The sequence below is a fragment of the Amblyomma mixtum genome, chromosome 1 (genome assembly GCF_055824585.1).
Source record: "Amblyomma mixtum isolate Tamu chromosome 1, ASM5582458v1, whole genome shotgun sequence".
NCBI classification, from domain to species: Eukaryota; Metazoa; Arthropoda; class Arachnida; order Ixodida; family Ixodidae; genus Amblyomma; species Amblyomma mixtum.
Genome location: NC_143012.1, coordinates 326,405,219 through 326,429,584, shown reverse-complemented (window position 1 = coordinate 326,429,584; position 24,366 = coordinate 326,405,219). Strand labels below are relative to the sequence as shown.

General features: G+C 46.2%; 2 pseudogenes across 3 annotated transcripts; both read right to left on the bottom strand.

Annotated features, from left to right (window-relative positions):
- Positions 1 to 1,451: 1,451 nt before the first annotated feature.
- On the bottom strand, positions 1,452 to 10,274 carry LOC149372801 (very long chain fatty acid elongase AAEL008004 pseudogene; annotated as a pseudogene). Of its 2 annotated transcripts, none has more exons than XR_016292668.1 (2): positions 10,166 to 10,264; positions 1,452 to 4,558 (listed from the first exon to the last, which is right to left on the bottom strand). The product of XR_016292668.1 is annotated as a very long chain fatty acid elongase AAEL008004 pseudogene, transcript variant X1 (transcript). The 2 variants fall into 2 exon arrangements; XR_016292671.1 differs by lacking the exon at positions 1,452 to 4,558 and adding an exon at positions 9,268 to 9,340 and having other exon boundaries at positions 10,166 to 10,274.
- Positions 10,275 to 13,308: 3,034 nt separating this feature from the next.
- LOC149372800 (very long chain fatty acid elongase AAEL008004 pseudogene) lies at positions 13,309 to 23,387 on the bottom strand (annotated as a pseudogene). Its single transcript, XR_016292667.1, has 2 exons — positions 23,180 to 23,387; positions 13,309 to 14,277 (listed from the first exon to the last, which is right to left on the bottom strand). The product of XR_016292667.1 is annotated as a very long chain fatty acid elongase AAEL008004 pseudogene (transcript).
- Between the last annotated feature and the right edge of the window lie 979 nt (positions 23,388 to 24,366).

Below are 24,366 nucleotides of genomic sequence, written 5' to 3'. Positions count from 1 at the left end.
TTAGGCGGTGTCTTTCAGACTCGTTAAACTGGCTCGCGCATACATGCATAAAAAAAACACACTCTGGAAGCCGTCACCTCTCGCCCATAGCTTCCACTCGATCCATTGCGAACAACTTTTGAGATGGAGTATAGAGCAGAATGTTAATTTGCAACTAATCTGCATGCACTCAATGAAACCAAACCGGCGGTGAAAACATTTTGATGACCTCTAAAACTTGCTTGCTCTAAAACTTGCGGATTGGTTAAGATGTACTATACAGTTCAGCACTTCGGATCATATACTGCTGTTGCGGGTTCTTTTGCACACACCAAAGTCGGTGTACGACTGCGGGATTTCACTTCATATCTACTGAAAAGCAGCATTTCCGGAAGGGAATCGAACCTACTGTATCTCCTACTGAGAACGACCTGCAGTCGTATTGTGCCACCATATCGGGTTGCGTGCCAGAAAGCACAAAGAAGTTAATTGTATAAAATCGAACAGACCGCTGAAGTAGATCCCTAAATATTATGGGTTTATTTATTGGTTTTAGGGGTTTAAGGTCCTAAAGCGACTCAGGCTATGAGGGACGCCGTAGTGAAGGGTTCCGCAAATATGGACCACCGGGAGTTTTTTAACTGACATCGCATAGTACACGGTCCTCTAGAATTTCGCCTCCATCGAAATTCTACCGCCGCTGCTGGGACCGAACCAGCGTCTTTCTGGTCAGCAGCCGAGCGCCATAACCGCTGTGCCACCGCGGCGGCCCGTAAATATTGTGTACGTCACAACTTAAAGGTGTGTTTAGCATACTTGAGCCAATGTATAAGCCAGTTGTTACTAATTAAAATTACAGGCACTTATCTTTCACGGTTGATCTGTTCGCATGAATGAGAATGCTGGACTGGCACGGCCAAAGCTGCGACGTTATATGTCGTGCTCAGCGGTTTGATAAGCCACTGTAATGGCTGGGGTTCTTTTTCAACGTGCCCCACAGAGGCATGATAAGGGCCAGAGGAGCAGGGAAGAGATGAATTCGAGCGTGGAGTCATCTGGGCGTGCTGGTACATAGTTGAAGAAATTACGCAAAAAGGATATACTCCGTGGTGTCAGCTTCTACGACTAGCTCTCCTTGTTTTGTTTTTTTTTTCTTTTTGTGCCACGTTGTACTGTTATGGTGTTCCTTTGGCAGTGTTTTTCATTCGAGAAACTTATCTTTCGAACCCGGTCTTTGGTACTTCCGCATACTCATTCGGTTATGTCGCTTTTTGTTTAAGTGTTCTTGCAGTGGAAATTCACTCAGTCTAAATATTGAAAGATGCAAGTTGGCCGCTCACGTGTGCGCAGCGAATTGCAAGCAGCTGTCAAGCTCATGAAACTAGCGCCGCTCGTAATGGGATTCCGACTAACGCCCACGAACATACCAATAAGGGGAACGATTTGCGTAAAGGTGCATGCCGCCCACTGAATGTATTGCATTTATGCTTTATTAGTATTTGGCGATGATGATGACGATGATGGTTGAAACATGTCTGACGACGGTTGTGGAGGTGGCTGTGATGGTAATTACAGTATGAGCATTGTTTTCCAACATACAGTGCATATAAAGTGAAAAAAGCGTTTGTACAGCATGTATTAATTGCGCCGAACAAAAACACATAGCTATCGATATTATTCGCTTGATCAATTTGAAAGCAATTGGGGACAGGCAGGTTATGACGTACTGCCTGTCTGGACAGTTATACAAAAATTTACCTTTAGATAGCAAAACACAAGGAAATATATAAAAGCACTGAACATGAGAGTTTACGTAGTATTTTTTGCCACTGACGGCAGTGCAAATTGGCTCTTGCTCAAAAAGAGCTTGAGATTTGAGTTTCTTGCAATTCAGTTATCGTTACATATAATGCCACAACACGTTCTTTCGACTGCTCTGTGGCCTTGATCTCACGTGTAAAAGAAGAGGGTTTCACTTCAAGGATCAGAGACGGCTACCGCACCTATGAATCATAAGCGGTGCGGCGTTCAAGTAAGGACAAGCCAACACAATCAAAAATGCTTCCGTATTTGGCGTTCAAGACTAGCCTGTTTGTACTCATTGGGATTAGAGCTCAGTAAAAATGCTAGTGTTGGCTTATTATGATAAAACATAAAAACGGCCTCTGGACTTGGATCCTTAATTGTTTGCAACCGAATTCCGCACACAATATGAATGTCGCATTCAAGTGAGACGGCTTCTATTTCTGCTTGTGTTTGGATTATAAGAAAAAAAGAAGCCAATGAATTTATATGTTAGCTTTAGAAATATCTAGATAACATGCAACGCGTGCGGATCTGAACAAGGGAAGGTCCGACGGGCTTCCTGCGTCTTGCTTCTTCGGGTGCAGTTTATCATTCTTGCGATATTATCGTACACCAGTACTGAATGATAAATAGCGTTCCACACGTGTGCACTTCACCCATACGTTGTCGCGAGGGCACACGCCTGCTGATCGACTTGCTGTGCGCGAGTGGGGCCCTGGAATTTTTTTGTGCCGCTGTGGTCGGCGGGCTCTTGGCATGTGCAACTGGCTGCAGTGTAGGATGTGCAACTAGAACGGGCTTTTCTACTACAGTTCAAATTTGTGCAAAGAAGATTCTAGAGGACAGAACATGCACGTTTTTTAGCTTTACTTTTGTGCTCATTGTAACGCAGCGTGAGCCAGACATTCTCGCTCTTCTTGCCGCGAATTCACTCCTGAGCGCCTCAAATGGAATGCCCAAGGCAATATGTGCCCCGCGTGTGTGTGAAAAGTATAAATGTTGATGCAAATTTAAGATGCGTTGGCTTTAGAAAGATAACGTAGAAAGTTAGCTGCTCTTCATCGACCGAGAAGACAGAGCCAGCATAATGTGCTGGAATACATTTCTTTGGTTTGAAAATTTCCGAAGAAAACCGTTGAAAGTTCAGCGCCTGTTTCTGCATAGGTATGTGTCCTTAATGTTTTTGTCTCGCTAGGGCTCTTGCTTTAGTCTCAAACAACGAACCAGCTATCGCAATAACAAGGATCATCACTTCGAGAGGACAAAAGAAATGGTGTTTTCGGAGCAGGTGGTCTTAATCATTTGGGATGGCAAGGGGACGGAAATAATCAAGCCTGCTGTAGCATCGCTATCTACGAATCAAGTCCAGAATATGTGGTATACTTGGCTTCTTCGTTAGGACCAGTGCTGAGATCGTAACACCTACAGCGATGGAAGCTTCCCTCAAATCTGTCTGTGTTAAAATGCGTGAACGTATCTCGTTTTCGGCGGCCTTGCTATATCCGTGATTTTCGGACGTGATGCATCCGGCAGCAATTACGACTACATACGTCTTCAGGTTACGTGTTCACGGTCTAACGCGATTTGCAGATGATCATTTCGCTATTAACCTACTCGGACTAAACTGCTTACCACGGTTTTTTTTCGCGACAAGACTGCGACAAATACGCGAGCTTAACTGGCCCAAGAGTTGCTCTATCCTCCATCGTCATGTTTCTTGTGGACTAAGTAACCTTTGAGCCAGGAAACATTTGGTCAATTTTAGCCGGAACGAGCGTGGTAACCTTCAAATCGCACTTAACTGTAGTTTTAAGCACTTCGCTTCTTCATTTTTTTTTTGCCCTGCCTGCTGCCGTAGCGCTCTTCTGAACGATCGTGACATAATATCTACTGCGCTTTCCCGCCTGCGGCCAGTTTCTTCTCTTCGTGCTGTTTGGAAGGCCCTCTGCTAGACGGGGATTCACTTTCGGAATAGTTCTTGACGTAAAAATTTACGAACAGGCAAAGCACAAGAAAGGTTTGTGCGTTCCCTATCAGGATGAGGTGCCTAGGAAAGCCACAGTCAACGAACAGAGGGACAGAAAAATGGAGGATCATGATGACGAACTGCACAATTTGCACTGCCGTGAGGTACTTCTTCCACCAGAGGTATTTGCGCACCTTCGGCCCAAAGGTACTGAGGAAGTAGTACGAGTACATGACCACATGGACGGCCACGTTTAACGCCAGCCCCAGCGCTGGCTGACCCTCTGGCGCGAAAAGTGTGTAGAACCAGACGTTCACGGTGACCAGTGTGTGGTGGATCACGTGCAGGTGAGATATGTGGGAGAACTTCTTGCGCAGAACGAAGAACACGGTGTCCAATAGGTCAGCGTAGCGCACGGCGGTGAAGATCCAACCTTGCTTGTAGTATTGCCGCATTTGTTCGTCCATGTAGCCTGTTATGCCCTGACACCACAGGTTGTAGTGGCCTCCAGGCAGGTACGTGAACCTGAGCATCAGGTAAAGGAACCTGAGCGACATTACCACCATGAACAAGTTGTAAGCGCGAACGACGTTAACGATTTCGAAGGGCTTCCTGTTTTTCATCCAGCGTGGTCCAGCAACCTTAACAAAGTAGAGGTAGAAGGCCACAAGCGGGAACACGAAGAGTGGGTTGGTGACCAGGGGGTAATCACGCGTTCGGGGATCCCCCATTTGGACGATCTGCTTTGATAGCATGACGGGGTTCAACGTCATCTTCATTATCTTTGGCTTTGTTGTGGGTCTGTCCCTGCAGAAAGAGAAGAAAAAGCAAATAATATCGGCCGTGTTAAATGTTTTGCGGCCGATCCGAAGATGATTCCTGCAATGCTTAAGAGCACATAAAGCAACGACATGCAGCCTGAAGCAGTGTCTGTTCTTTTGCAGGGCTAGCAAAATGTTTACGGTAGACAAGAGAGAAACTTGGTAGCCGTCACACACGAGTATTATAATTTTTTAAAACTATTGCAGAGCCCTAGGATGTATGTATCTGGCAATTTTTGCGCGCTTTTTCAACGCAAGAATATTTTTCCAAACATGGTAATCGAAGAAGCCAGAGTTGGTTATGGTTTACGGGAGTTTAATGTCCCAAAGCGACTCAGGCTATGAGGGACGCCGTATTGGAGGGCTCCGGAAATTTCAACCGCCTGGGGTTCTTTAACGTGCACTGGCATCGCACAGTACACGGGCATGAGCGATGTCAGTGCACGTTAAAGAACCGCAGGTCCTTAATTCGTCTTGTTCTATCTAAATCTGTTACGCATATCACCTTCGGGATTCACCAAAAAATTGTAGGTGGTAAATGGCAGGATTTAACGGTCCGAAGCGACACATGAGCTGCGACGGGCACAGAAGTGGAGGGCTCCGCAGGAATTTAGACCGTTCTTTGAAAACGCAAGTCTGTTACGTCGTCCGACCAAATGAGAAGTTGTTTTCAGTGAAGTAAGGCCAATTAACTTGAAATCAGCTGCTGAACGAACGTAACAATGCTGAAACAGATGACCAGCTCTGAGAGAACTGGTCCGATGCCTGCCATTTGGCTGTTGTGCTCAATTATCTACGCGTGGTCTATAAGATCGGCCGCAGCGGCCGCATTTCGATGGAGACAAAGCAGAAAAACGCCTGTGTGCTGTACGTGCGGTGTGCCAACGCAGGATAAAGAACCCCATATGTTCGAAATAAATACAGAGTCCTCCAATACGGCGTCCCGCAGAGCCCGCAGTATGGCTTTAGCATGTGAATTAAGCATACCAACCTTAAACTGAAACCTAACGGACGCGTGCGCCCGGTTCTCTATATGTTGGGCGGCCACTTCAGAGGGAAAATATTTGCATGACAGTGCGGTAAAAGTGTTTTGGCTGCGGCGCACAGACTTCAGTGTATGATGTTCAACTGTCGAATGACCTTCACCTTGCTTCGTTTCTTGAGCATTGCTTTGGAAACAATCTGCCAATGATCCTACGAATAAATGAATTTCGTGCAGTCATCCACAGGAAAAAAACTGAGCAGTTTTCATTCAGGTGAAAGTTTCTTTTTTCTTCATCAGAATAGAAACGTCTTTATTTGCTTCTTACAAGGATTTCGCACCGATTATAGGTTAGTGAGCCAGGGATTTCTATGCGTGTGAGCCTGCCATTATACACATTTATTTTGTCATCTTGAGGCGAAAACTGTTAGTCAAGGTTGTCATGTTGCTTCAAAACAATCCATATGCCTTTTCTTTTTTTCTCGTCTTGATCCACATGTTTTTGCAAAGGCTACAGATACGATAGTACCACCAGTATTTGTGGCTGAAAAGAAAGAGTAAAAATATGATCGGAACGGTGTCCAGAATTAATTTATGGGTGCTTCTGATTCGAACTGTCGCAAAGCCAGCGAGCTCTAGGTGCCATTTCAGCATCTGCGAGGGCTTTTTCGTTTCGCTAGATACGGACGGGCTTATAGCGGAATACTGACAGAAAGCTATATTTTAAGGAGTCCGACAAGCCTTCTGGAAGGTCTTACAAATGACGTGGAATGGAATACATGTTAAAGACCTCAGTGCTAAATGTATGGTCATAGGAAGATTTGTGTATACTACGTGTAGCGCGACATATTTCTAGCACTTTCTCGTTAGTACTGTTTACCTTGCATTCATAGCTTGAAGGATTATTGTTTTTTCAGGCGAGAAGTTTACTTACATTTTGCGAGCAGCTCATGAAAATGCCTATACCGTGCTCAAACTGCAGAAGCCGCTTCGAAGGTGATGCACTGAGAGCAAAATATGTAATCGCCTACATGGTCATGTATGCCTAACCGGATGTATTAAGTAGCGTAGAATTGCAGGACGTAACGAAACATTTTGTTTTTGTTCCCGTTCGTTCGAACTGTCACTGTTAGGGCTTTTAAGTTGCCGCCGGACACAGCAAAGTTAAAAGGCGAACACGACAAGTTTAGTTTCTTCATCAAAATTTTTGTTGAAGGTGCATCAACGAAACCGGGAACCCTCGTCCGGAACCACGTTTTTACTACTGGGACGTCCCATTAGCAACAGGCGTGCAGTCTGAACAGATCGTTGCACTGAATCAGTTGTTAGGGTTAAAGACGTTAAGATTTCTTGTGGTACCTGAAATTACTACTTATGAATGTTCATATTGTTGAGTAAACGTTCATATCCCCCTTAAGTCTCTTTAGTTAGTATGTTGATGTGTTTGCCTTCATATGGCGCAATGTATTGAGTCTGGCAGCCTCGAAGGTGCAAGCACTGCGCAAAGAATAATTAGGATTAATTAATAAACACCTGTATTGTTAGATGCTGCAGTAGAATACGGTAACTTGCATAGAAGTTATTATCTCATTTTATGCAGCAGAGACATCTGGATGCAATACCAGCATATCAGTGCTTTAAAAAGAATTGCGTTTGTTGATTATGAACAAAATCTTCAGTTGTGTTCCTTTCGTAGTTTTCAGTGTGAACCAGACCTCGGAATAATCTAAAGGTGCCTCTCTCTGTCTCTCTCTCTCGCACTAAACCTGGTTTCAAGGCTTAAAATCGGGGCCTTTACTTAATCAACATTAAAATCTTAAACATTGCTTGTTTTGCGGGAAGCAGGCGAAATCTAGAGTGCTCTGAGGTACGTTTTTTATTAACTTTCGTGTTTAAAAAATCAGCATACCCGCGAAGACAGTCTTGGCTGCATAAAAGTAAAACTTTTGGGTATAACGTCCTGAAGCTACACGTGAGCTAGGAGGGGCGCCGTAGGAGAGGCCTCAGGATTAATTTAGACTACGTGCGGAGTTTTTGCATTCACCTCAATCGATCGACGCGTCTGAATCGAATCCACGGCCTTGGGATCAGCAGCCGAATGCGCCAAAGCCGATGAGCCACTACTCAGCGGGTGCAAATAAAAGTACGATAACATCTGTGGCGCACCACTCTAAAAGCCGAGCTCGAAAGGGCGAAGTTGCACTGCGAGATTCTTGCGGCGAAAAGTCTTGCGCAGCGCGCTGCCGTGAATTTGTCGCAGAATTCTCCAGGAGAGGAAGGAGCGAAAGCCGCCGCCGCACACTACCATCGGGCCAGACGAAGTGTGCAGCCATTGCAGCGGTGCATTTATTACTCGCAGTGACTGCTGGGTGCGAAAGTAGTGGCTACAGCATACGACTAAATAGGAGACAAAACTGAGTAAAAACGAGAAAGCGCGGCGGGCACCGGGATCGTACCCTGCGTGTTTGAGTATCAGCCGAGACAAAGTACTGCACTGACCAGCCGCTAACTATCTTGGCTGTTGTCACAGGAGTTTGTTTGTGTATCTGTCGTAAGCCTCACAAGGCATCATTTCCCATGAGCCATGTACCTGGCATGGTTCGTAATGTTATTTATACACACATACGCCATCATTATCGCCGAGACCACCGGGTCCGCTACCTAAGTCACACCTATCTTATCACTCCCGAGAACGTGCCTGTCTCATAAACAGATGCAAGTCTTGCCATGGGGCGGGGTGTCGTTTTTACGATAATAAGCCCTGACCCGGAACGCCTTCGCTGCTCCTTTGATCTGTGCCTTCACGCAGCCACTCAGTTAGCAAAACTGGCAATAGCCCTGCCATTCTGGCCACATAGCACCTCGACCACGCGCATTTATGTTGTCGCAGATTCACAGTCGGCTTGTCGAAACTATGCTCTCAACGCCGTACACTCTCATACTGCAACACTCCTTGACCGTGCTCTTCTCACCACTTCCAGTACTTACAAACATTTTTGGGTGCCTGGTCACGCAGGCATCCCCGGTAATGAGCGCGCTCATGCGTTGGCCTGAGAACTCTACGACTGGGCCTTCGGTGATGGCTCAGCCAACACCCTCTCCACATCCTCCAATTTCACGTAACTAGGAAGTACAGTCCGCCAAAAGTAACCATGGTTTTCTTCTCATTCGTATAGTAGAGTCCTTACGGCTTTCCTAAAGATCAAAAAGTTTTTGAAAGCAAGGGCAGTGGTTCTCCTTACCATACAGATATTTAGAGCTTGAGGGCTGGCATAATAGCTCTCATATACGACTGAGAAGCAAACCGTTCTGCCTGGTTACTTTTGGCAAAGACTGTACTTGAAATCTCTTGGGCAGAGCGGCTAACTGACCCCATCACTGCTGGCCAGAAATGGCTGATGGCACAGACAGATTTGGTGGCCGGCACCTATGCGGCCTTGGACTACAGGCTCCACCTCGAAGGAACATATATATAGAAAATAAACTTTTTTTTATATTGTTTCCACTCCAGTGGCAGAAAACGTCTTCTACGAGAGACGAGACACTGCGAACAGACGTGGTAACGTAGGTTGTCGGAGCGCATTTCCTTGCTTCTGAATACTGGAAATGGTTCCGCATCGCAACTAATGTGAGAAGAGTTTTTGTAAGGATTATTTGCTCTATTTGCATTCCAGCTAGCGAGCCCCAGAGTACTTGAAGAGAGAAAAAACTTGCATTCACTTCTCGTGAGAAGCCGCCACGCTGCTCTCGGCGTCGACAGTTTTTCCAAACAACGCCTATATGGCACTGCAAAAATAAGTGCGGCATTTCGTTCATTGGTCTGGTTATGTTCTATCAGAAATGAGGAGATTCATGATTAACAAACCGCTTGTTTTGATAGCAGTTGTGCGCAAAATTAGGCGCGAATCAGTGCGAAGGCCGGTGGGGCGTTCATTGCGGAGTGCGGGGACAATCAGTTCTACGCGCCGATTAACAAATACCCTCGCCGCGCGAGCCAGCGGCGGAAGCCAGGCGAAAATATCTAACAAAGCTATACTGGGAGCAAACAGCCGGTTGTCGCGAAGCGTGCGCGAAGTTCGCATCGCTTGGCGAAGTTCTCGCGTTATTCGAAGGCATTTCGCTCCATGGGGAGTTCCGCACGCTGGTGTGAGGGCGCGTTTTAAATGCCTTCCCGGCGCTGTTTTTTTTTTCCGCGGCACTTCTAAGCGGCACAAATCACCCCTTCACTGAGGCTACACATTCTTCGAAAGGTAACTGGTGCCCGTACGAGAGGAATAGATACATTGATCACTCTCGAATTTGAGCGCTGCATCAGAAAACAACGCCAAGAGTTCAAAGCGATCGATTTTTTTACTTTGATTAAGGAATAACCACGATTTCTCACATCTGGTTTCAGCAATATCAAGTCGCAACTGCTACAGGTAATCTAGTTCATCTGTGTAAACTTGCTAGCCTCTTGTCTAGGATAAGCTATCGTGAACCGGAATCAAAAAATATTTATCTGTCAAAAGCTGGGCAGAAGTTTCGGCTGATGTTTCGAATAAGGAGTACTCTGGGTACTCAAACATTATGGAACGGAAATGAAATGATAGGCTATACGTTAAGACGTACCTGTCTCAATGCCTCCTTCTTGATTCCAGCGTATGGGTAGCCAAAGCTGACGGCAACGCGGAGCTCTGTCAGCCGCGCAAGAAGCGAACTTTGAGAACGCCCAAAGGGGAAGGAGACGCAGCGTGTGCTCTCGTGAAGTTTAAATCTCTCCTTGTTCACTCCAGGCTCTTTGTTTTGCGCAGACAGCAGTTTACGAAGGGTAAACAAAAAAGTTATCTTCCGACCTTGACTTCGTGCTTTCTCCGCAATCCCACGTTATGTTCTGCTGGCGGTTTGAAGGATTTGGGTGACGTCCCAACATTATACAAGTACCTAGACCCCTGCCTCCATACAAGGGTGTTCACACAAAAGGCACCTCTGCTTACGCAAACATCACCAAGGACTATAGAGACAATGCGAACAACTAAAATAACTCAGGCGCCTTCGTGTCACGAATGCACTATATTTTGTTTTCTCTGAGCGTAGTTCACAAAAAAAAAAGGACAGAGGAGTTTTAAAAGTAACAATCAACTTGAGACGTGCTATGCGAAAAAAAAAAGTGGGGCAGCTATTGCAGTTCAGTGCCGTGTGTGCCTAGGGAAGGGGGTTTGATGGTTCTAGAATCTGAAAAGGCTCTCTGAGCAAAAAGATTTCCCCATCTTCTTCGGGGCTTGAAATTGCATTTCGCTGTGCTTTCTTTTCGGGTTGCAGAGTGAGCCAACAGGATGGGTCCGTGGTACAGAGCCTGTGCGTGCCTACGGCGGCAGCCAGACGAATTATACATGCAGCGGACAAATGCCCACGTTGAATACCTAAAATTTTCCCGCGCCAGAACAAGGACGCAATATGCAGTACATAACTGCACGAACAGCTTTCTTCTCTGGGTAGGTTTTAACAATGAGACCGAAATCTTATGCACAACTGCATGACTTTCGCCCAGGCAAAGTCTAAGCAAGTGCATTGCGGCCTCGACGTCACTGTGGTCTAGGAAGGATACACAAGCACACTTAATGGCCACCAGAAGTCGATACCTCCGTCGGCCTATCTGTTCAACTATATGAATATACGGTCGTGAGCAACTGTGCTTGAATGTTACTTTGTGGCACTTTTGCGCATCAATGCGGTTTCGTTCATCAGAAGCCTTTCTTTACTTCTTTTTCTTCGGAAGTCCTTAGCATAAATTCTTCTAGCCAGCAGGGATAGCGCAAATTCCGATAAGATAATTAACGAACTTAGTTCAAACAGCACGGAAGCGTTGTTAAAAGCATCAGAAGTAGTCATATAACATGTAAGCAAATTCCATCCGTCCGTCCAAAACGGGGCTTTGGAGCTCGCTCAAGGTGCTGGGTTTCCAAACAAGGTGTACGCAGAAAGAGAAGAATCTCAAATGGTCGCCTTGCCCCCCCTCCCCTTCTAACTCAGTCACGAGAGAACGCTGACTAAAAATCTCAGCTGTATCACGTGACCATGAACATAGGGCCCATTTCAGAGGGTGACTACACTCCAGCCAATCTTGGTAACAACCTCACTTACGAACAGGTGAACGCAGGAGCAGTCAGCAGAAACACTCAGCATAACCGGGGCACCAGGTCAGGAAATAAATGTGAACATGCTACCAGGCGGCACTAACTAAAAGACCGCATCATACCAAGTGAAAATTATCGGATGTTTACCCTTGCGGTAGCGCGAATATCAGCGCCTGCTGTTTCGGTGAAAAATGCTGGCGCCATTTGGAATATTTGATAATTTTGAATAATTCTGGTAATTCTGGGGTGTATGACGGGCATGCCTAACACACGGCCACGTGTCCGCTTGCAGCCAAGCGTCACATACTGTCACCCTTTGTCGCGCATCGGCCCATATAAGATTGGCGTATGGCGTGGCAGGCGCATGGCGTGTCAGGCACAAGCGTGACAGACAGCGTGGCGTGCCGCCGTGACATCATGAATGGCGTCAGCGAATGCTGACCACTCAGCGTGGCGAATTCCACCTCCTTTTTCTCCCCCTCTTCTCTTTCACACTCGCACACTGTCGTGTTACGTCAACGCCGCAAAACAGGGAAACCGCTGTGTCGCTGTTAAAAAAAAAAAAAAATGTTAATATAAGAGCACTCAGACTTTCCTTGATTTTTGTAGCCGCTCTATATACCGTGAGAGCTCTTTTTTGGGAAGGCAAACATGATTATTATATTTATTTTTTGTCGGTTCCTGTATACGCGTTTGCAAGAATAATACCACAGGTCAGGTTCAGTTGCGTCTGAAATATTGGTGCGGGTATATTTTTTAGATCGGGTTCCTGTTTACGCCGCGCTTAGCACACGGTGCCCATGCAACTGCATTATGAAATTGTGATGGACCGTGTGCCATTCTTAACGCTGAGGTGAAAGATTTTTGGGGTGTCGCTTCCAAAACAGGTCGTGTGGAACGTGTTACGCTTGGGAATAAGTAGGGGGCCTTCTCGGGCTGTGGCGCGCGGCATGAACTATAGCGGAGCTGTACGATGGACTCCGGCACATTTCATATCTCCGCACACAGGCTCACACCTGAAAAAATGCAAAGGCGAGCGCAGGATCTTAGGTGTTCTTGATATTGGACTATCTCAGCTACTCATTGACTTGCAACAGGAAACGAAAAAAAATGCAGTTGTACCGATAGAATGATAATTTCTTGAGGAGTGCACGCTGCTAGCTGCATTTGGTTGCTATAGCTTTTAGTTCTTGAATATTAACCAGGTGGATTTTAGCGACCAAAAAAACAAGGAGTAGGGCGTCATGGACGCGCCTCTTATTCGTTTTGAAACAGTTTCCTTGCAAAAGGTCATGAACGAAAGATCGGAGTGATCAGCATGGACCTATAAACTTAAAACCAATTAATAGAAATCAGCAAAGATAGGTTAACCTTCTATTCGTGATCGTGGTTTAGATTCTAGTGGATATTCCATAATTCAAACAGTGCAAATCATTTCAAGGCTTATCAGGAAGTTGCAGGACTGAAATGTTGCTATGTATGCTTACTCACCTTTCATTGCCTTCTTGTTCCCACTTTTATATTTGAATTGCCGCAAAGATGGGACATGCTGGTTCCCAAAGACCGCGGTGTAATATCAATACACTTCAAAAACAAGTAGTTCATGACCATTCCGATCAGAAAAATGTAGGAAACAAATTGTGGTTGTATGTTTTTATTGCTCAAATTAGTTCTCTCCGTACTGATTGTCAACAGCAACCGTAGCACCTCATCGTTTCTGATCATTCTACCTTGCCATTCTTTGCATGTGCGTTGTTGCTTTTCTCTTCGTTTTTTGTAGCTTTAGAGTCATTTGTAGTATTGCTGCTATAGCGCGTATAGGAGCGAAGGTAAAAGTTTATGAACAAGCATAGAATGAGGAACGTCTGCGCATTTGCGATGTGCACCACACGCCTAGGAAAGCCGCACTCTACGAACAGCGGAACGGACATGTGCACGATGATGATGAGGAACTGCACGATCTGCAGCGTCGTCAAGTACTTTTTCCACCACAGGTACTTCTGCATCCGGGCTCCGAAGCTAGCCAGGAAGTAGTAGGTGTACATGATGATGTGCACGAAGATGTTGAGCGCCAAACCGAGTGCCGGCTGGCCCTCGGGGGCGAAGCGAGTGTAGAACCAGATGTTGATGACCACGATGGTGTGATGGATGACGTGCAGCTGGGTCACCTGGTTGAACTTCTTGCGGAGGACGAAGAAGACGGTGTCCAGGAGGTCGGCGTAGCGCCATGCGACCAGGATCCAGCCGTAGCGATAGTACTTGAGGTGGTGCTCCGGAGAGTGACCGGTCAGGCCCTGACATAACAGGCTATATGTTCCTCCAGGAAGGTACGTGGGGATGAGGATCACGAAAAGGGCTATGATGTTCACGACTACCATGGCGACGTTATAGACGCGAATTATATTCGTGATTTGGAATGGTTCTCTGTTCTTCATCCACCGCGGCCCGGCCACCTTGACGAAGTAGAGGTACACGAGCAGCATCAGGGACACGAAGAAAGGGTTCAGCACTACGGGATAGTCACGGGTCCTGGGATCCGAAATCGAGTGCAGCCTTTCTAAGAGATGCTTGGGATGCAGGCTGAGCGCCATGCTCGTTCGGTGCAACCTGCGAACATGAACAGAGTGTTCAGTTGTGCAAAATTGTTTTCACTGTAACACTTCCTGTAAGAAAGGTGGCCTTTCGTGGAGCGTTTTTCTTGCGCTTTTATTTTCATTGTGAAATTCTCAACGCTATTAAAACACATCAAATGGCATCGTCAAGGGAATACAGAAGCTGGAGATTGGCAGCGCATTATTGCAGTAATGGCGCGAACAAAATGGAGGTGCTTTTAACAAGCAACAATTATGTCGACGCAGTGAACCAAACCATCACCCTCTAAAAGCTATATATATAAACAGCGGAACTATGTCGCGTGCCTCAGTTGCTTGTGCCTTGCTTCATTAGTCGGGCGATTTTTATGATAGGTGAAAGCAGTCCAATTTCATGTGAGTGATTTTACTTCTGACATCAGCAACGCGTACGTACGTGTCTTCAAAACTTTCGATAAAGCCAGTTTCAATCCAGAAATTAATGCCCAAGGAGTGCAAACAGCTAAGTTTAAAGCGAGTGATGAATGAAATACGGGAATGCAGCTCCGTAACGTACAGAATATACCTTGCTACCTCTTTTCTAGAAAGCAAATGAGTCTAGGTGCATCTTGAACATTCTTCTCAATACGAAACAGAAAACTTGTTACAATTAGAACTTCTGGTGAGCTATAGCTGGAGGTGCGATGCTTAGCAAGGTTAGCGCCGAGTTTTCTGGAGATTCAAAAACGCCGTGACTTCATATCTCTTTTCTTATTATTATGCGATTTCGGTCTCACGGCACTCTTAGTAATGTCCTGGTCACGGAGTGCTCCTGGTTAACATCGTGGATATAGGAAGCTCCCTGCGGCGGCCTGCTTACAGCCCCGCTTAGAAGTGGCTACGAGCGAGAAGCTAAGCGTCAGCACTGCCTGACGTTCGTCCTGTATAAACGACCCGTTCTGTTAACCGGCCGTAATTATCCTTCGGCGCCTAGAAAGAACGCGGCGTGGCTCCGCGAGCCTAGGCGCGTATTGACGCTTTGCTGTTCTTTGAAAGCGTTGAGTAGAAGGAGGCAAGGCGCCACACTGGCGGCAGGACACCTGTGGCTGCGCGATCAGTGCCGACGCCTTTTCCTTCTTTCTCGTCGTTTCAACACACATTTTTTTTTTTTTTTGGGGGGGGGGGGGGGGAGAGCTCGACGGTTGCCGAGGCAACGGCTGGCCGGCCTCAGTTCCCCTTCCGCTTCCAAGATCGTGTGAGCACAAGGAGAATACACTTCGCGTGCTCATCACGAGGCAGAGGATGGTTGCATGACAGCTGATCCGGCGATGCTTAAGAATTTGTAAAGCATGCCGGTATTAAGTCACTGTTTTTATGATTACTGCTGCCTCTTCGTTGTGCTCCTATCTTGACATCAAAAGGATGGTATGTGGTACGGAGAATTTCAAGGGAAAGTGAGACCTGGCGACACGGTTGAACCATCGTCGTGTCAACGGACAAAAGTGCGCGTATTGTAAAGAGCTCTCTGCATCACAGATACGCTGGTGAGGGTGTTTTAAGGCGGAAGCCTTTAATGCGTCATCGTTGTAAGCAGAAGTTGTCGACAGAAATGTCACGCTTTTCAATTGGTCGAAACGGTCGTGACGTCACAGTGCGAGAATTTCAAACGGGGCCAATTATACTTTGTCTACTAACCATGCAACCAATTAAAGGGATCGTATAGTGATGCTCCAAGTTAGTTGGACTTACTTAACCAATTAGCCTAATTAACCTTTCTAGTCAGACCAGATAAATAAATAAAACCGAGCAGGAAATTGGCCGAGCTCGGGAATCGAACCCCGGTCTCTGGTGTGCGAGACGAGCACGCTACCACTCCGACATGCCAGCTCGATGGTTCGGAATGAACAAAGGCGCGTCTAGTGAATACGGTGTCTTCGTTCACTCCCATCTTCCTCCCTTCCCGTTACGGCGAGGTTTAGGTGTCCACCGAGATATGAGAGACAGATACACTTCCTTTCCTCAAAAACCAATTTACCGACGAGCAAGGCGTAGAACCTCTCCTCAAAAAGCGTTGCATTCAAAGGGCAACGCATCGCGCCGAACGGGTGGTGGCGTTCCGTGGACAGCCTGGCAGCGCTACAACACGCTGTCGCGTTCCACTCCTAAAGGCGAAGCTTAAGCGTCATTAACTGGCAGTTAATTAATGCACCAACAGAATGTTTGGTTTTGTGGTTTGGTTTTGTGGGGTTTAACGTCCCAAAGCGACTAAGGCTATGGGGACGCCGTAGTGAAGGGCTCCGGAAATTTCGACCACCTGGGGTTCTTTAACGTGCACTGACATCGCACAGCACACGGGCCTCTAGAATTTCTCCTCCAAAGAAATTCTAGCCGCCGCGGCCGGGATCGAACCCGCGTCTTTTGGGTCAGCAGCCGAGCACCATAGCCACTGAGCCACCGCGGCGGCATGTGAAGTGAACAATCGCGTAGCAGTATGCAGCACTCAGGCTTTCGCCTTTCACCACTTTAGCTGCTAAAGTTCCTCGTAATTTTCTTCGTGATGTTCGATTTTACTTCCAAGCGAGCCGCCGCGGTGGCTCAGTGGTTATGGTGCTCGGCTGCTGACCCGAAAGACGCGGCTTCGATCCCGGCCGCGGTGGTTGAATTTCTTTGGAGGAGAAATTCTAGAGGCTCGTGTGCTGTGCGATGTCAGTCCACGTTAAAGAACCCCAGGTGGTCGAAATTTCCGGATCCCTCCACTACGGCGTCTCTCATAGCCTTAGTCGCTTTGGCACGTTAAACCCCTTAAACCAAACCAAACCTTTACTTCCAAGCACTTTGTTGTATGTTTGCCGGAGCCAGAGCGCGTGCATAGAATGCCTCTGGGAGTCACAGACGCCACTGAGATTCCAAAGATATAGCGTTTCTGTTTCACGAAAAGTCGCACTGAGTTTTCGTAATCTGCCGGGATGGCCAGCTGTCTGTGCAACAAAGGGGGAGGGCTCTGCTAGCTAGAACCAACTGGGGAACCTTTTATTGCGTTATCATTAACGTGCTAAGGCAGGAACTTCTTATTTTTGCTATTTTTATGAATAGACAATTGGGGAACGCTGCAGGTTTCTTTCCTTCTGGTGCCATTATGTCCTCTCACTTTCACACTTACAGCAAATATTCTTACATTGCTGGACTAAGATGTGTTGAAAGGTTGCCCGTAGCGTTCCAGAGTATGATCTTGGTAGCTGGGCATCAGGTTTCAATGAAACCATGCATGGTTTCAAGCCGTGACAGAAAGCTTATACCAGATGAACATATGCGTTCAATGTATGATCACTCCTGTTTAAATAGTGGATGGAAATTTTGCGCACACAACAAACATGAACAAAAGAAAGGGGACATGCTTGTTGTGTGCGCAAAATTTCCATCCACTATGAGCAACCAACTCGACCAAAACTCATCGATGTCTAAATATATCGCTGGTAAGGAGAGATCAGTCAACCACACAAACTTATGCTTGTGGCGTGTTCTGGCAAAGCGAGCAACGGGCATTTTGGAGCGAAAGCTCCGGTCCGCCATGTTTCGCCAAGGTCATCGGGTGCTGCCGCTTGACCTTCAAGCTAGAGGAGCGCCGGAGGTGCGACTATGACGTCATACCTCGTGACCGACGCCGCGCCGATCGCCGCTGCGTCGACCACCGGCATCGATCACCACCTCGCCAGCTGCGACCACGTGAATAACCACATGACTCGCCCCTCGCTTAATAAGACGAAGCCGCTGTTCACATTTAGTTTCGCCATGGATGAGAACACGGCAGGTAGTGAGGCCAGAACGCCTGCGAGAACCTTGCACTCTTGCGGTCCATGCGGTCTACCATGTGTGTGGCCGAGATACATTGACTAACTACTACAGCGACCACAGAAACGTGTTTGTAGCCGTCAGAGTATTTGCTGTCTACCGTGTGTGGGGCCGAGTTGTAGACAATGGCTAAGGGAGCTTTCGTTTTGTCTAACAAGCTTTTGAACCTCACCCATTTTTTTAGATTCCTACTGACAGACGGCCTCTAAAGGAGCTCAAATAACCAAAATTTTAGTCATCACTTGAACCATATCTCATCGTGATTTATTTATTAATTATATTTTTCTGCGTTTTTCACGGTGTTGGGCCGGGAGAGGCTTTCTCTAGGTTTAAACGACGTCGTATTCTGTCGGCAGCAAGAACTCCGGCGTTCACCTCCTGAGCACAGATAAATATTTCAGGCATGAGATGTTTTGCCATGTGGGCTTGAGCCATATGAGACATGCTGGTAGAGCGATGGGTGCTTCAAGCATGTTTTTTTACCTATTCTTAGTTGCTCCAGGTGAGCTTTGACATGTGCGCAGTCTGGTCAACGGGGTGCAGGATGTAGTAAAGCTGTCGTCGCTTTTTAGCCCCCGAGAGGACGAACTACCCGCCAGCGTTCTTAAAGTCACGTATTTTTCAAATTTTTTTTTGCTTCCAAGTGAATAGATCTGATGCGAAATTATGGTGTAATAGATATCAGCTTCTTAAAGTCTGTTGGGTTGTCATGACGAGCGCCTGGCACTGCACACGTAATTGTGCTGATGCCTTGTCAAAGTGCAGAAATAGCAGCATCGGAGGCGCCTGATCTTCCTGCTGGGCAACATCTTGACAGAACGACTGATTCATTTCCTGATGCAGTTCGGAGAAGGAGCGACCAGCTGACTTCGCAGGACGCACCTGATACCAACACAAAACTGAAGTTTTTTCTTCCTTTGATATGCAAGAGTTTTTACTGAAAGAAGACGCGAACATAGGAAGCACATTCAGATCTATGCTCGTCTGAGGAAAACAAGCTGCCTGAGTTTTTATTTAAAGCTCAGAATGTCATCATATTTGATAGTACTGTTGCGTTGTTGGTGAGTGGGGATGTGGTTGCCAGAGATGTGCCATTAACCTTTCAGCTATACGGCAAAATGTTTGTATAGGAAGACAATACGCCTCAAATATTTATTTTTTACGTTCATGCCGCCTTAGATATCAATGTTGTTTGTGTACACCTGTATGGGGCTTAGTTTTATTGTGTTGCCTATGTGATTTTGAGCACCACATGCTTTGATGCCGAGATATGCCAGGCAGATACATTTTCTTTCCTCAAAAACCAATTTACCGACGAGCAAGGCGTAGAGCCGAACGGGCGACGGCTTTCTGTGGACTCCCTGGCAGCTTTGCAAGACGCTGTCGCATTCCACTCTTAGAGGCGAAGCTTAACATCTTAACCACTCATCAGTGACACAAGCAGCAACACTGCGCTTAAGGCTTTCGCCTCACCGCACCTTAGGTCAACAAAGTGCCCCCCCCCCCCCCCCCCCCCCCTGGATTTTTTCTTTCAGGATTTTTTTTCTTCTTTTCGTTCATTTAATACATTTACCAGTACTTTGTAGCCAGCTGAGTTCTTCATTGAATAACCCCATTGATTTCTGTTTGTTGGCGCCTTGGTTTTGTGTTTTTCTCATATTAGAGGCGTGTTGTAAAATCCTGTCCATCTCCACCTATCTTCAAGGATCAAAATAAATAAACTAAGGCATCTCCTGAAACTACCTCCACCATACGCTGATTATAATATATTTATTGAAGCCTGCAGTGCCTCCGGTTAATCACAACTGCGCTTCCATACGTGTACACCGGTGACAGCAGTAAGGTTACGCTTTGAACTCTATGGAGTGTTCTCTGAGATTGTGTATACATTCTTACTACAGAGTTTAAAATCCAGATCCAGCGTTGCGCCATTTTTAATATGGAGGCACCCACGATAATGTCCTGAAATATTCCAGTAGTTGCATAAAGGGCAAGTGTTTCAACATGGATGGGTTTTCATAACGAATTACAGGTGACAGTATATTGAACTAAAATATTTCTAACGAAACCCCACGTATCTGAATGAGGCGTGTGTTTCATCGGGTAAACAGTGGAAAAAGTCTACATATGATAGAATGGCACTGCTTCCTCAAGGCGGTGTAATGTCGGTGGGTACTAAGTGTAGTTTTGAGCTTCGGAGCCAATGAAATGGGGAGCATTACTAATCAAGATATACAGCGAACCATAACAGCCGCAGAACAGTACGTGCATCAATGCATTATGCGCATCATTTTTTCTGTGTACGGCAGGCTGCAGGTTGGGTGTGTATGGTGGGTGTGGAAACCACCATACACTCTCAGAAAAAAACCGGCCCAGGGGGGAGTAAAGACAACTTTAGTCCTAAAAAGGGCTCTTTAGTCCCTTAATTTGCACACGACACACTCCTTGCCAAAAATGCGCGCCGTGCGCAAACTCAACGGACTAACTGCCGAGAAAGAGACTAACGGGAGGCGAATCGCAGCACAGCAGCACGCGAAAATTGCGCGAGAAGACCCTGACTGCAATAGTACTAGATTTTTGAAGCGCATGGATGTCGTCTAAGGCCAGTGAGGGCACTGCCGCTGCCTGTGACGAGGCAGATACCCTTTTCCGTGAGAAATAGGCTTCGTGCCACCGAAACGGCTGGCAGCTGTGCAAGTGCATAAACAATTACTACGAACTTCAATGCGTGTCAAATGTGAGTTGTAAAAGTTAGGGTTGAGCAAGTACACGTAGTTTCATACCGTTGCCGTTGTTTACGAGCTTATGTGATGCTGTGTAAGTATCGGCGACACTTAGCAGTCAATTCCCTGTCACCGCTCTCCGCCGGTAACAAAAAACGAAGTGAACCATCGCCTTCTACCTTTGTTTTCAACAGGTTGTAATGTGCAGCTGCCAATTGCAAGGAAGAAGACCACCTTATACGCAAAAAAAGAAACAAACAGAAAACCACTGTTGTGGTTGTGAAGTACCGGCCGTAATGTATACACAGTTCAGCACTTCTTTTTTGGCAAAAACGTGATTTAGACCGTTGTGCGTGCGCATTAAAGCTTACCGCAGGTTTTTTAAAAGCATATGACACCAAAACCACCACACTGTGATAACAATTTGAGCGGTACAGACAGACCGTGTGTGTGTTTCGCATACAAGGCTTTTATTTTCTACCGTGGACTGTCCTCGGTGGTGGCGTAGTCATATCCGCGCTCGGCTCATAATCCAAAGGTTGTCGGTTCGAATCCTGGTGTTTACATGTATGTTTATTTCGGTTTCCTTTATCGTTGTTATATGTGTGAAGTTCTGTCGGAAACTATCCCGCTATAAATTACGCTGGAAATCACGCGTCGTTTGCATTTTTTCATTAATGTCTGCTCCCGGGGACTAACGGTTGCACCCTTTGGAAGGGGACCAACAGTTACACCCTTTGCAGTTAGTCCCGGAAAGGACGATTGCCAGTGGCAGGTCAGTTAGTCCCCAAAAAGACTAACCTCTCGCCCCCTATTCGCCCCTTTTTTCTAAGAGTGTACCTGCACATTACTGCAGCACGTCGAGCTTGAAAGGCTATTTCACTCTAGGGTATACAATCAAATATTCCGACGGATGGAGCCTGGCGTGCAGTATATTACGGCATTGGCGTCATGGGATCAGATGATGGCTAGCGCATCAGAGGTGCTCATACTTTTTATTTCACACATTCGTGTCATTTCTCTGTCTGCCATAGAGTGCATATTTAAAACCAGTAACGCCCTCCTTCGGCGTGTAGGTCTGTCGTGTAGTGGTAAGTGTCGCTTCTCACAGTGTGGCCTCGGATTCGAATCTGAGTTGTGTGCATTGATGTTTTTGATGTCGCTGATATTGTTTACTTATGAGTGCATATGGGCATTGTGTCTCTAAACAGCGATGTTTCGCCACGGGAGGTTCCAGAAATGCAAAAAAATTGCATTTTCTTCATTAAAAAAATTCGCTAGTGGGCAGCATAAACGTGATGCCGCTGAATGAGCGCACGGCTTAGTAAAGAGGAAACAATTGACCTCTTCCACCGCATAAAAGTGTGGCGCTTAATTGCATGGCCGCTTGGACTCTCGGCCGCATAGGAATTACGCCGTTTAAAAAAAGACCGCTTACGCTGCGCGCCGCACACACGAGGCGTTCCAAATTTACCTACAAACCCGCCCCAAATAAAGTTGTAGGAAGTATGGATTGCGCTGCCTCAAAGTGAACGTATATACAAGTGAAGCTCCAGAAAAACGTCAGAACAATCAAAAATATGCACAAAATGCAAACCTCTTTTGCAGGAAAAAGGGAACGTTTTTAAATATACGTGCGAAACACGTGAAGGCAAAATTAGAGTGATGAGAATGAATTTTTCGAATTTCGCCTCTTCTGCTTCACTGGCACGCGCGTAACCTCCAATCTTTCTTGTAGCTTTCTTCTTTATCAGGTCAAAAAATAAAATCATCGTCAAATCGAATTTTGTTTTTCACAGCTCAAATAAGGACCCTAAAAAATATTACAAGACTTCATTGAAAGTTGAAAACTTGACCAGGTAAAATCGTTCTTTTTTTTTAGTTCTCAGAGGGCTGCCTTCAGAGTAAACCACGTCACGCTGGACCTCGTTAGTCCTAGCAGAAATCTGACGCGCTCTCCTTCTCAGAAAAAAAGAAAATATCGCGTTGTCCAGATCATATTAAAGACACCCCTACACTGCAAAGTCGAACCTCTCGGGACTGGGCCATAGGTGGAATGGTACTTACGATCAGGAATGGCTGTCGTGGTCGGGAGAGGGGACGAGACTGTGGCATAGTAATTGTTGCCGCTTTTATAACCGAAAAATCGGTTAATTGGTGTGCAGATTTTTAAGACAGATCTTAAGCACGCTCCGGAGACTATTACCTGTAATCACGCTAAGTGTATATGTCAGCGCCCTTATCCATCCTCAGTTCGCGCTGGCCTGCGAGCCTAATTAATGACCTATACTATTATCGTTCTAATAACAGAATTCAAATTCGCAACCAACAGGAAACCTTCTATGCAAAAGAAACGAGGAAACTTACTTGAAACTTCGTTGCTTCTGAACAAGTTGCTCTAATTCCGTCGCACGAAACTCAGCTACTGGACTACATGCGTCCCCAGTGTGATCTTCACTTGAAAAGAAAGCACTGAAAAAAGAGCTAGCCAATTTATAAACTTTCTCAGCGTGACTTGGCTCTCTGAAGACAGATGAATGCTCTCGGCATTGTGCTACATGCTTGGTTGTGCGCTGTCGGCATCAAAAAACCCCACAAAGTATGCGCGAAAAGAAACGTCACCGCCTCTCTCTTCCTTTGTCGTCGCTGGCAGAGGTCGCGAAGAGCATGAAGGCTGTCGACATTGTGTGAAAACTAAGCAACGAGCCCTCTCTCCGTATCTGATATCACTCCCACAAAACGTCACGGGGCAGCACGGAACGTGGCCCGAATCATGCGAGCAGTTTGAGGAAAACTTAAGACCCATAATTTTCTTAAGCGCGTTGGCCGCGTAGAACAATGAGAGTGCGGCTGGAAGCGCATATGGTCGAGCGGGTAGCCTCTCCCGTTCATAGCTGACGCTGAAGATCTAGTTAGAGGCCTGGCAGTGGAGCTATATGACTGGTTTATGTGGCCCCATACACGTAGCCTTGCGCTTACAATTCACGTCGGTGGTTCTTCCTTTAGTTACTTAAGGGGGGAAGAGGGTCTTCGCAATAAATGTTTTTTAATGAAGTCACAATAATGAAATCTTCAGAGAACACGCATTTTTGGGTGCTGATTTCAAATATCAAATTTAATTTTATGTACAACAAGTCCTTGTGCACTTATACAATATGTTAGATATGTTTTGCCGAGAGTTTGAAAGAAATTCTACTGCGGGGAACTTGTTCGACTGCATGCCATTGGTTTCTCTTGGCATCAAGCTATGCAATAAGGGTAAAATTTTCATTTTGCCTGTTATAGAGGGTGAGATAAAGGATTCTGAAATTATCAGTTTCTTCCCATCTGTGAAGTGGCAAATTAAAAACCCTGTAACTGAACTTCTATGATAGGCAGGATAACAATTCTGCCCTTATTGCATAGTTTGATGTCAAGACAAGCCAATGGCATGCGTCCTAGCAAGTTTCCTGCTGCAAAATTTATTGAAAGCTCTCGGCAAAAAGTTAAATAACAAATTACATAACTGCATAGGGTCCTGTTTTACATGAAATTAAACTACACCTTTGGAATCA